The 14,112-nt window shown below is 41.1% G+C and overlaps 1 protein-coding gene across 1 annotated transcript in view; it reads right to left on the minus strand.

Annotated features, from left to right (window-relative positions):
- Window positions 1-14,112, minus strand: part of GALNT17 (polypeptide N-acetylgalactosaminyltransferase 17) — a 276,061-nt gene that overhangs the window by 176,213 nt on the left and 85,736 nt on the right. The window lies entirely within an intron of this gene.

Consider the following 14,112-nt stretch of genomic DNA (forward strand, 5'->3'; position numbering starts at 1 on the left):
ATTGCCACACTGGATCGGACCTGTAGTCCATCTAGTCTAGTCTCCTGTCTCCAAATATAGCCAGCGCAACTGCAGAAAATTTCCCTCTAAGGAACCTCAGGGAATATGGCTAACTAAGAGGTAGAGTTAACTACAGTTGGGTAAACCAGGGATGAGAGAGACGGAGACAGAATTACAAAGAGACAGACTTCTTTTTTTGTATATTTATTTTTCAAATGTTCTTTCAACATGGCAAAAGCCTCTGACTTTATAATTCAAAGTAAAGCCTCCATTCTGATTTAGTTTGCCTTTCTTAAGCTGCACTAGTGTGTTTCTTTCTATTTGGTTTTTGGGATTTGCCAGAAGGAAAGGGAATTTAGTGATCTATGGTCAAACAGCTTTAGCAAATGTTTGCAATGCTCTTTGCTGGCTTTCTTATGCATTTTCTCTTCCTTGGGAACATTCTACTCGAGTGTCAACTTGAACTGGCGTCTCTGCACTTCACATCTGTACGTGAGTTTTTATGCAGTTCCATAAGTACCTCACAGTGTTTCAGCATTAATTGCTTTACTTTTATGGCTAAACATTTATTTAGCTACTTTTCTCTGTGCTGGAGCCGGGAGGTTTTCACTCTGCAGCCAAGTTCTTTACTGACAACTCGCAGGTTTATGTTACATGAACAGCTACACCTGAGTTTGTGAACGGGAGCATGATGAACAGGATTAAAGTAGTCAGAAATGGAAGAGATCTTTCAGATAATTAAATCTGTTCCCCTGCAAAGGCAGGATACAGTGTCCCAGTGAGACACAGCAGATATTAAATTAATGCTGCCTTTGATCCTATCCAATCTTAATACATTCATCACAGGATGTAAACCAAGGCGACATATAATAAGTAGGGCTGTTGATTAATCGCAGTTAACTCATGTGATTAAACAAATTAATCAAATTTTAAAAATTAATTGCTATTAATTGCAGTTTTAATCGCACTGTTGAACAACAGAATACCAATTGAAATTTATTAACTATTTTGGGATTTTGTCTACTTTTTCAAATATATTGATTTCAATTACATCAGATTATAGAAAGTGTACAGTGCTCACTTTATATTATTTATTACAAATATTTGCACTCTAAAAATGATAAACAAAAGAAATAGTATTTTTCAATTCACCTCAGACAAGTACTGTAGTGCAATCTCTTTACTGTGAAAGTGCAACTTACAAATGTAGATTTTTTTGTTACATATCTGCACTCAAAAACAACAGAATGTAAAACCTTAGAGCCTACAAGTCCACTCAGCCCTACTTCTCGTTCAGCCAATCGTGAAGAGAAACAAGTTAGTTTACATTTATGGGAAAATGCTGCCCACTCCTTATTTACAATGTCACCTGAAAGTGAGAACAAGTGTTCGCATGGCACTGCTGTAGCTGGCGTAGCAAGATATTTAAGTGCCAGATGCGCTAAAGATTCCTATGCCTCTTCATGCTTCAGCCACCATTCCAGAGGACATGCTTCCATGCTGATGACGCTCGTTAAAAAAATAATGCATTAATTAAATTTGTGACAACTCCTTGGGAGAGAATTGTATGTCTTCTACTCTGTTTTACCCACATTCTGACATGTATATTTCATGTTACAGCAGTCTCCGATGATGACCCAGCACATGTTCATTTTAAGAACACTTTCCCAGCAGATTTGACAAAACACAAATAAGGTACAAATGTGTGATTTCTAAAGATAGCTATAGCACCCAATCCAAAGTTTAGAAACCTTAAGTGCTGTCCAAAATATGAGAGGGACAAGGTGTGGAGCATACTTTCAGAAGTCTTAAAAGAGCAACACTCCGATGCAGAAACTACAGAATCCGAACCACCAAAAAAGAAAATCAACCTTCTGCTGGTGGCATCTGACTCAGATAATGAAAATGAACATGCGTCAGTCCGCACTGCTTTGGATCATTATCGAGCAGAACCCGTCATCAGCATGGACGTATTTCCTCTGTAATGGTGGTTGAAGCATGAAGGGTCATATGAATCTTTAGCGCATCTGTCTTTTTTAATCGCGATTAATTTTTTTTAATCGCTTGGCAATAAGCGGTGTAATGGTGGTTGAAGCATGAAGGGTCATATGAATCTTTAGCGCATCTGTCTTTTTTAATCGCGATTAATTTTTTTTAATCGCTTGGCAATAAGCGGTGTAATGGTGGTTGAAGCATGAAGGGACATATGAATCTTTAGTGCATCTGTCTTTTTTAATCGCTTGATTTAATCGCTAATAATAAGGTCTCTCTCATGAACAAGAGTACTCAAGCCTTCGGAGCCTTCCAATGGCTGGGAGCTCTGGACATTCAGATAATTAATCCCCTCTGACCTGCCTTTAGGTAACCCTCTAAATAAGGGTTATCTTCTTCTTCCTTATGAATCCTATCACCATAGGGTCCAAAACGAGAGAGCCTGGGACATGAAGTTTGCCCTTTTGAACTATGCAGGACCACTTACTACTAGAGCTAAGTGAGCCCATTGGGATAAAATGAAACCTGACCTGAACCATTGTGCAAAACAACCCAAAGCAAAGTAAACCACTGAGTTTCAGAAAAAGTTCAGTTAACAAGTCTCCATTCCCTAGCCCCTACCGGGAACCATAATGCTGCATTATTATGGGCCGGATTTTAAAAAGCACTCAGCATGACGGGAGCACACTGGATGCTGAGCTCTCTCAAAAATCTGTCCTGAAGTGTCATAATGGGAACTGCTGGTATGTTAAGCGGGGCTGAAGATCTAGCCAATCATTTCTACGTACTGAAACGTTTTATAAATATGTACCCACAGAGAATACATCAAGTGATTATTTAACTCCTTTAGGTAACGTCACCAAACCCTCCTGCTTTCCTTAAAATAAATGGGGAAAGGAAAAGGAAAAGAAGAAAAAGAAAAGGGCACCAGCCCATGCAAAGGGTCATTCTCAACATCATCTGCGAGAGATTACACGTAGAACACCCATTAATGTTAGCTGCAATATAATTAGTATTTATTTATCAAATGAATCCTGTGCAGATAAAACAAAGAAAGAATGTAACAATCTCTATGACATACAGTTTAAAGTTCTTTGACTCTTGGGATCAATTACTTTATTTTTAATTTTGCTAGATGTTTCTTAGGCCACAACAGGCATTGTATATGCTCTGAAATGGGAGGGAGGAAATCAGAAAGATTTCCACAGCAAGACAATTGCCAGATGGCTTATACGTGAACCTTCTTTAGTAGAACAAGTACCTCATATGAAAATAAATCTATGTTTTTCCATTGTAACAACTGCCTTCACCCTAGCTGATGCAGCCTCTCCAAAGGGAACATAAAATCATCTAACAGAAACAGATGCTAAAACAGCTTTTTGGAAAGCATTTCTTTCTACAATGCATCAACAATGGGCTAAAATAAGAATTGATCCTCAAAATATCAAACTGAACTAAAGCAATTTTCTCATTTAAAAAATTGCTCCTGTGTCCTCCAATACACAATAAACCGTGTAAGTGGATAGAGACAGAGAGATATGGAGATAATGCTTCATTTTAATTGTGCATATCTCTGCACTGTTCTTCCTCAAGGCAGGCTATTCTGGTGGTATAACCCACTCGGTTTGTGACTTCTCAGAGAAACATCCAAACCAAGTGATTTAAGGTTCGCCCACTGTTCATTTACATTCACCCTGCACCACTCCTGTCATATTCCATCTGCCCCGATTATGGAGGACAAATGGATAGAGACGGGGACAACAGATACCAGGATCGTTAATGTGCATAATAGTGAAATCCTCATAAGGCAATCTGGCAGGAGGCAAGGTCTTTCCATAAATACAGTGCTCTCATGTGGCCATGGCTGCAGCCACGATAGGAGGCAAAGTAGCAATTCAAAAACAAACAAACAATCTCCAAGCAACTAAAACAAACTTAAGCATCAGTCTTCTTTCAGTGTTCTGCCTTCTCTTACTGGCACAAAGAGCAGCTGGTTCAAGTGTAGCACTCGGCCTGCAGCCACGTGCAATTGTTCTTCAACTCCTCTAGGGTACACGGTGATGGCTTGTTATTGACAGACTGACGTGCCGACAAATATTCATGTGTTCATTCAAGAAAACACCTGGTGCTTTTGTTCTCTCATGGGGCTGAAGGAAATAAAAAATTAAAAAAAAAAAACCCACAGTGCTTCAGCTCAGCCATAATTAGAGGGGCCAATGGAGAACTTGTTAAAAGCAGCAGAAATAATGAGGGGTACATTACATCGGAGGCAGTTTTATTTTTTTCTTAGCACTTGCAATAAAAAGGGACTGATCTGAACTCCATGCTTTATTTATGCAGACCATGTGGCTCAGTATAGTTACACGCTGTGGTTTGGGAAGATGACAGCTCCACTCTTGGAAATATTTCTTGCACATTTTGAGAGATGAGTGTAGGAGCAAAGGATCCTCTATACCCTATACGCTCATCAGCCTGTCAGAACCTGAGTACTGCCGTGACCTGTGGCCGTTACTGGCGGATAATGAGAGGAAGTTGGAATGTCTGTAATGGATAGGGTGAGAGAAGAATTCCCTGCCAACCTGGAACATGACTATGCCCTGAAGCATGAGATGCACTTATTGTCATCTTAGCAGATATAACTATATTGTTATAAGAAAATTCAGCCCCTTTCAAAAACAGAGAAACGGGTTACGTGAAAGATCTGTTGTGCCTCTCATTAATTGAGAAGAATGAGTCTTCAATGGCCAGTGTCCTTTCAGAAGCTCACCAATAGCAGAATGAACAGCGCCTGAGGGGGAACCTCAACAATACTGCAACATTTCAACAATGCTCAAGCTATCAAAATGATCTTTTACACCAGGGGCTCTCAACCTTTCTCTTTCTCATCCCTCCCTCCGCAATATGCTATGAAAACTCCATGGCCCACCTGTGCAACAACTGTTTTTCTGCATATAAAAGCCAGGTCCGGCATTAGGGGATAGCAAACAGGGCAATCGCCCTGGGCCCTGGCAAGTCTAATGCTGGTCCTGCTCGGTGGACCCCTTGAAACCTGCTTGCAGCCCCCAGGGGGTCCCTGATTGAGAACCACTGTTTTAGACCACTATATTAATACAGGAAACACAATCCCCGGACATGGTTCAAAGTGGCTGATTTCCAGACAAAGCCACAAAATTCTGATCCAGATCTGAAATGCTCCCAAGGTCATTGGGAGTTGGATTTGGGACACTGGTTCAGTTTGTTAGTGAAATCAGGACCCAAACCCCAGATCTGGAATTTAACGTTTACAGGAGTGTCCAGATCTTGGATTTTGGGTCTAATTCGGGAATGAGCCTCTCTCTAATTATAGTTTATGTATCTATATGGCATTGCTTGTGGGACCAGCAGTAAAAGTACTATAATACCTTTGACAAAAGATCTTCTCATGGAAATTCTGGACCTAATCAGAAAGAGGAAATATCATGATAAAACCTGTTTTTGCATATTTCCAGCCTAATACTGCAGTCCAGAAATTTGAAGGGTTTCAATAACCATAAAACATTTGGTTTCTTACCAGAACAATGAGTCTTTGGAGGTTCTTCAGAGTTACTAATAATATATACATAGATTTTAAGACCAGAAGGGCCCATTATGATCATCTAGTCTAAGTTTCTGCATACCAGAAGCCACAGTATCTCACCCAATAATTTTTGCATCAAGCCCTTACCTTCTGGCTGAGCTAAAGCACCTATTCTAGAAAGACATCCAGTCTTGATTTAAAGACTTCAAGTGATGAAGAGTCTACCACATCTCTAGCTAAATTGTTCCAACAATTAATTAACCTTCCTGTTAAAAATGTGAATCTTGTTTCTAGTCTGAATTGGTCTAGCTTCATCTTCCAAATGTTGGATCTTATTATGCCTTTTTCTTCTAGATTAAGAAGCTGTCTATACTACCAGAATCTCCACCCATGTAGGTACTTGCGGACTATGATAATCAGAGATGGACCTGAACCAAAACCAGAAGTCATTGGAGCTATGCCAGTTTACACCAGTCTAGGACCTGGCCTCTTAGACCTAAATGTCCTCAGATTTGGAAGAGTTCAGATTCAGATCTGGTTGCTCACACCCTATCTACAGCACTTAACCAGCACTTTACATCTGCAAAGTACTTACCAATGTTGGCAAACAGACCACATTAACTAATTCATACACTTTACACAATGGTATTTTTACTAATAAATCCTGCTGCTTCCCTTCCTCCCCCACTGTCAAATGTGCTATGGCACCTTCTTGTAGGATTTAAATAAAAACACTGAAAATCAATAAGGAAAACCAAAATGTATCTGCTGGCATCACTTATAGTTTTGCCTCTTACTCAGATGCAACCATTGATTTGAATGAAAGGCACTTCTATGCCCCATTAAATCATGGCTGACAAAGGCTACAACTCCTGACAAATGCTCCTTGCCCCTAGCACACATTTTATTGGGGATCCAGTTAAGAACATATTTAAACTGTGAACTTGTGTTGTCACCTATACCAAATTTGTGTTAGTGTATCATTGGGTCCGATTCTCTGTTACGCTATGGCCCTCTCACACCATTCTGGCAGAAGAAAGGAGCCCTAAAGGGGATAGAAACATCTACACCAAACCTGTTTTTAGCCCCTGATATAAGGGTATATTGAGATGGGTTGGGTGAAGGGCATTGGAAGGTGAAATCAAGCCAGAAGCATGGGCATGGCCAATGCACACTACACTATAGCCATTCTCCACTTCACAAGACCCAAAGGGGCGGTCATGGGAAGCAGACTGTAATTTAGAGTGGCCGTGAGGTTGCCCGAATGTATGCCAGGGGCTGCACCATCCCCAAACAGCCCCACTATACAGCGGGAACACAGTTGCCTAAAGTTCAGCACAGAAATGGAATAACACAGTTGGGCCTCCTAGGAGCTGGTAAATGTCCCCACAACCCTGTATACAGATGGTAGGAAAGATTTTTACATCAAATCCAAACGTGTAACCAACAGAATACACAAGGAAGCAGCTGGAAAGGAGGGATACAGCTGAATACGGGAAGGGGGATATTTTTATAAATAGCTCTTCCCACATATTAGACTACTCCATTATAGAAATAACCATTCAAGTGAGAGAGAGAGAGAGATGACTGGTTTTATGCTGAACAGCTTTGGGTATATCAGGCCGTATGAATCACATCAGCAAATTTCAGAATAAAATAAAGGTTTGTTACCACGTATGTTTGTGTCTGCTGGACAAGTCTGTCATGAGATTCACTGCATCCGAAGAAGTGGGCTGTAGTCCATGAAAGCTTATGCTCTAATAAATTTGTTAGTCTCTAAGGTGCCACAAGTACTCCTGTTCTTCTTTTTGAGCATTCACTTTTATCTTTGCCACATAGTTGTGAGATCAGAATGCTTATTGACTGTCCCAGTAACAGCAAAGGGAATATCATATAATTTACTGCTTGGTCATCCTGCTGAGGTGAAAAATATCCCAGTATCACAGCAAATGTTCTTACAGCACAGAGAGACCCGAGGCTAGCAAGCAGCCTCCTAAAATTACTCAGGCCTCCTCACTGATTTATCATGGTCCCATTTGGTACTAAGTTAAGAGTTATCTTCTGACTTCTAGGGTGCAATACCACGCCTGTGTCACAAAATCTACCTCTACCATGATCCCCAAAAAATCACTCCCTTCCCACATTGGTTAGACAAGTAGCAATCTGAGGATGAGATTATTTCTTCATACTCCCAACCCACATCCAATCCATCTGTCTGTTTCAGCCACGTATTGCAACTTGTCTGCTACACACATTGTGAACAACCTAGGGCATGGATTGCCGTCCTTGCTATTTGTCTGTATAGCTCCAAGGGGGGCCTGATCCTTAAATGGGCTTCTCAGGTGCTACCATCCTAGTTAAATAAATAACAAGTGATGAGACAGAGAGGCTGAAAGGATTAACAAGATCCTATGACCCTAGTTAGCCCCATTCTGCTGTACCGGCAACCAATGCCAGGGAACAAAAGGGGGGGGGAATAAAAGGAGAGAGAGCCTCGTTCCATTCAGGGCTAGCTGGCCTGGAAGGAAGACAGAGCTCTGCCTTAAACGAGCTTCGCTTGCAGAGCTGCGGAGAGACGAGTCTGCTAGCTGGAGCAGCCACCGGGGAGGAACAATTAGACCCCAAGCAGCGAGCAACGCATGAATCAGAAATTGCTTGGGAAGCAAGCCTGAAGGGCAGGAATGACCCCCTGAAGGACTTGGGGATGGTCGAATATTAAGCTAGGTTTAGTTTTTCTTGTAAAACATTTTGTGGCTGAGCTCCTCAACCCCACCCAGAAGGAGATAAAACTGGAGGGACAATTAGCCAGTGGGCTGGAGCCCAGCTCAGTGGGCAGCCGAGAGAGAGATTCTCCCCACCCCTGGGAAAAACACTCTAACACTATTTTTTGTATTAAAAAAAAATCACGCTTGTATGTAAAGAGGGGTCGAGACTAGTGTTCTTGGTATATGTTGTGAGGTCCTTGCTTGTGTTATTTACTCCCTTGTAGGGGAACAGAATAAACATGCTGATAACTGGACACAAAATTAGACTGCAATGAACATCAGAGTATTTATACATCAATAGGTTCTGCTAAGCATCCAGGAGTTTGGATTCTTTTCTGTACCTTTTTGCTATGGAATTTGGGCTGGGAATTTTATGAGAATGGGATTTGTCAACATTCCTAGTAACAGCGAGGCGTGGATCGAGTCTGCTGCCTATCATAGGGCTTCCTGTCGCTGCTGTAAAGAGGAAGCACAGAGATGCTTTTAAGTACAAAATAAGCTTTTGGAATCTCTTGAACCACATACGCGAACGTGTGCAAAACCACAATGTCTCTGGCTTGGGTTTGTTGAAGATTTTGCATGAGTTCTTACTCTCTCTGGACCAGTTTGCTCATCCGTACCCAAAACTATAAAAAATTGAGGTGTAACACCAGTGAGGCTATCAAAAGATTTCACCATCTTTACTCTGAGCTCTCACAAGCTTCAACTCTGCAGAGGAACCTTAGGAAAGGCACTTGAGCCTGACCCCTTCTGCAAAGCTCATCTCCAACTCTGCATCCATATCTCATCTTCTTGACATCCCAAACGCTGACTGATCAGCATTAGTGAGTTCTGACCCAAAGGGCAAGTCTAAGAAATGTCAATGCAAATGTGGAATGTTGTTGTCAATGCACCACATATAATTCCATAAACCCCCTTCCTGCTTATGTTGGTATGGTTATAACTGTAAGACTCTGATCCCAACTCTCCTACATTTTTGCCATGTTATGAAACCATTTTTAAACGCTGAGTTTAAGAAAAAAAATCTTTCGGTCATTATGGAGGCAAGTTTGATAGGGGGCAAAGTTTGGTTGAACAGCTTCTCCAAACCCTTTTTAGGACTGAATCACTACCTAATCTTGATTGTAAGGACTAGTTGATCCGAATTACACATCCTATTATTAAGAGAACAAAAGGGCAAGCAATGAAACTGAAAGACAGTAAAATTTAAAACTGGTGAAAGGAAATACTTTTTAAAACAATGCTTCATTAACATGTGGAACTCCTTGCCACTAGATACCAGTGAGGTCAAGAGATTAGACATTTATATGATTAATAAGAACATCCAGCGTTACATTTAATTGTAAGTGATATAAATCCTCATGCTGCAGGGTATAAGCCAATTTTAAACAGGTGGAAGTTAATGAGACACTTCTACAATTATTCCAAACTTAGCCTTCTTCTGAAGAATCTGGTCCTGGGTTCCATTACAGACAGGATACTGGCCTGAACTAGTGTCACAATTCCCAAGCAGGCCAACTGCTTGGGGGCCTACAATTTCTGCACCTTGTGGCCCATATTGATTCAGTAACTCACAAGCCAGCCAATCTTCCACCATAGAGGCAAGGAAGAGATTGTTCATCTTAAATAGGGCTAGCTGGCCTGGCATGCATGGGAGCAATGGGAAGGCTGAGAAAATTCATGGTGCAATTTTCCCATCCCATAAAGCAGAGATGCATCACCCTTGCACACTCCCATACAAGCCATGACATGTTTAATATCTTTCTATATACTGTACATACAAACTTTTTTATTTAAACACACATCCCTGCCTCGTCTCTCCACCTACCCAGCAGGCTGCCAACATCCCTGACTCCAGCAAACAGAATTAGGAATGTTTACAACAGTCCACACATTCTGGGGCTATAGGCAAATTTAACAATCCTTCCAATGGATGAGAAATGGACACAGCCCTGCCCATGAGGAGAAATCATCTGCAAAGCGTTCTCTGTTGAAGCACTTGGAGCATTGCGCAAACCATTTATACCCAGTGGTAAACAGCAGCATTCAAGCATTCTAGAGTCAGTGCCCAACAGAAAAACAGGATGCCAAAATTCCAAAACACCGTGGAAACATTAAATAAAAAGGGGAGAGGATCCCCCACATCAGCTGGTAAAGGTCCATCATACGATAGCTCACCAGATGTGCATATGCATTCGTGACCATGACTTAGAATAATTGCTACCTAATACTAATTACTGAGAGTACTGGTACTTTGGGCAAATTAGAATATTCATTCCAAGGATCTAACAAGACTGTGCAACTTTAAGCCTCAATGAAGCAAGAATTATTACCTCCATTTTACAGAGGAGGAAACTGAGGCACAGAAAGGCTAAGTGACTTGCCCAAGAGATAGCAAGTCATTCTCAGAGCAGGAAATAGAAAAGCATGCAGCTTTAGCCACTAGATCTCCTTAGAGGAGAAAGGCTATTTACAAAAAAGGGTCCCTCCTTGGTAAAGCTTGTCCCTTGTTGTCCTCCTTTTCCTTGTGCTGCTTCATCAGCACCAAGCAGAAGGAAAGATTTTCCCCAGACACAGTGCAATCCCTAGGAGGGTCAAAGCCTGGCTGGCCAGTCGTACACCACTCATCCCCCATTGGACTGTCTTCAATTTCTCTTAGTGGACTATGTCGCTGGGGTCCAGATTTTCAAAGCACTCCTCACCCATTTCAGCATCTAAGCCAAGAGGCCCAATTTTCTAAAATGCTTAGCACCCAGCTGGCCATCGAAATCTAGTTATTAATCATTTCTTTGCTGGCCACCATACAAAATAAATCATCCTAACATGCTTATCCAGAGCATATCCTTTACTGACATTCCTTTCTTGGATGCAGTTTTGTTGTAGCCATGTCGGCCCCCGGATTTAGAGAGACTGAGGTAATATCTTTTATTGGACCATCTTCTGCTGGTGAGAGAGACAAGCTTTCCAGCCAACACAGAGGCCTTCTTCAGCTGTGTAAGCTTGAAAGCTTGTCTCCCTCACCAACAAAAGATGGTCCAATAAAAGATAATATCTCACATTCCTTTCTTGTGGGAGGTTTGAATATTTAATTGCGCAAATGTTCTTTTGATTATTGGAATAAATGATTTGTTACTTCTTGTCTTTGAGAACATCCATAAACTGGGGAAAGTGCCGAACTATTTGGCTGTGTCTTTTGTAGGTTTTCTATAAAACTTGGTCCAATGGCATAAAGAGAGTTCAGGTTCATAAGATCATAATTTTTTTATGCCTCTCCTTGTGTCTCTCAATGACATCTGGTGTTAAAATGCAAGAGTAAGGTAAAGCGCAATAAAAAAATCCCTGCAGAACTTTTGTAGATTTGACGGTGGAATTCTCTCAGAAATTATCATAATTTAATATGGATTCATATTTGACCGTGAACAAATGCATGAAGGAAGAGAAAATTTTATACGTAAAAAGATGTATTATTAATTATACCTGCATTTTTGCCAAAGTCTCTTTCACTATTCAGCAATCTCTGTCCTTAGATGGCCCCCATCAGCACATCAGAGCACCTCCCAGCATCCCTATAAAGTAGGGAAGATTTATTTTCCCTATTTTTCACATGGGAAACTGAGGCACACAGACAAAATGTCTTATCCATGGTCGCACAGGGAGTCTGTGGCAGAGCTGGGAATTGAACTTACATCTTCTGAGGACAGGTCTACATTTAAAGTTTAGATGGGCATAGCTATGTTGCTCAGGGATGTGAAAAATTCACACCCCTGCGCACCACAGCTATGCCAACCTAAGCCCCAGTGCAGATACAGCAAGGTTGATGGAACGATGCTTCCATCACGCTATCTTAGATTACCTGCAACGACAGAGATAAACCTTCCGCCATTGCTGTAGGAAGTGTCTACACTCTGGCACGACAGTAGGATAGCTACCGCTCTTTAGCTGTGCTGCTGTAGCTCCCGAGTATCGACAAGCCCAGAATCTCACTCAAGAGTTTAACCGTAGCCTTCGTCCCCTTTAATTAAGACATTAATTATTTAAGTTCCACAAGTCCCCATCTGAGGTTAGCATTATTAGCCCTTTAAACTATGGCGCACAAAAATTAAGTGATTAACCCCCAGATCACTGGTACGGAGGAATAGAACCCAGGAGTCCAGACTAAAATCACTAGACAACTTTTTTCAACTTTTAATTCTCAGACTGGGGTTACAGATGAGAATTTTTTAAAGGAGGATGAAAAATGCTCTATCAGAAAATAGCTGAACACAGACATGCTATTTTGAAAATAAGCACTTAAAATAGCCAGTGGTCTTGATGAAGGTCTACGTACAGTACTTTACAAAAATGTGCCTTGACGCTATAGAGAGCTAAGCACCCTCAGCTCCCGTTTGACTTAACTGGAAGATGAGAGCGCTCAGCGGCTTGCAGGACTGGGCTACAACACTGAAGTCTTGGAGCCAGTACTTCCAAATTCTGTTCCTGGCTTTGCTACTGAACTGTCGAACACACTCCCTGGCTCAGTTTATTGGAGGAATTGACCGAACCACAAGGGGGTTTTCTGAGATTTTTACATTAAAGTGCTTTGAGATCTATGGAAGTGTCAATTGAACAAATCTAAGCTTTGACATTCTCTGTTGGGCACATCAGATGTTCATCATGTCATTTAAATGTAATATGGTGCCTGAGAATCCCAGTTCATTTACTCTAGGTTAGCACTTGATACTGGTGGGAGTTCAGTGAAAAGCGGCTTGTTGCCTCTTCGCTGTGCAGATCAATATACAACTGCTGGAATTTTTGCCTGCCACATTTAAAGTGCAATTATTTGTATATACCATTATTATAAGAACTTCTTGTCCTAGCAGGCACGTAATTTTGTAACATATCCTGTATGCGGTAAGGACAAATGTATAAAGTAGGCGACTATAAAGTTTGCATGGACTGGAATAGCGTGAGGAATGATACCATTGCTGTGATAGGTATTATAAAAATGATAAATTTAAAATAACTGTGTTCATAGATAATTCTTTTCTCTAATAATGGATCCACATTACTGACTGCTTAGAGGGTGGTTTTAGGACTGGTCAGATTAATTTTTGCCTTTTACTGGGGTCTGTGGAAGTTTTCATATAAATTCACTTAAGTGCTATCATCGAACTGATGAGTCTGTACCACTGTGGTGTTGCTGAGCAGGACTTGGCAAGCTTTCAATTTGCTGCCTGGTGGAATCTGAAATCAAAAAGGTCTTTAAAAAACACACTCAACCCATGGAAGCCAGTCTTGACATGATCCACACAACTATTTCCATTTCTCGCACCTCACCTCATACATCACTATCCGCTCATCATAACTAATTGTCATATTGCATCACAAAAGCACACAGTTTCGTGAGAAGCTACCTATGTAAGCCTGCTTTGGGATGACAGCTGGCAAATAGAAATGCTGTGGTTGGTGATAATAATACTTTGTTCTTCTACAGACCTTCCAAGGATCTGCAAACACTCTTCAAACATTAGCTAAAGGTAAGTTATTAGGTAAGTAATCAATTAACTAGAGACAGGTATTCCCTCGTCCCCTTTTACATTTGGGGAAAATGAGGGATGGAGCAGTCTAGTGACTTCCCTAAAATCATACCATTAATTAATGGCAGAGTCAGAACAAGATCTCAAGAGTTCTGACGCCTGATCCCCTTGCTCTAAATTCTCAGACAACATGCTTCCTCTGATTTTCCTGTTCTAAAAATAACAGGCAACATTCATCCCTGCAAAAACTCCATTGGGACAGAGTCTGCTCTCAGTGACACAG

The sequence above is a fragment of the Trachemys scripta genome, chromosome 18, assembly GCF_013100865.1.
Source record: "Trachemys scripta elegans isolate TJP31775 chromosome 18, CAS_Tse_1.0, whole genome shotgun sequence".
Lineage (NCBI taxonomy): Eukaryota > Metazoa > Chordata > Testudines > Emydidae > Trachemys > Trachemys scripta.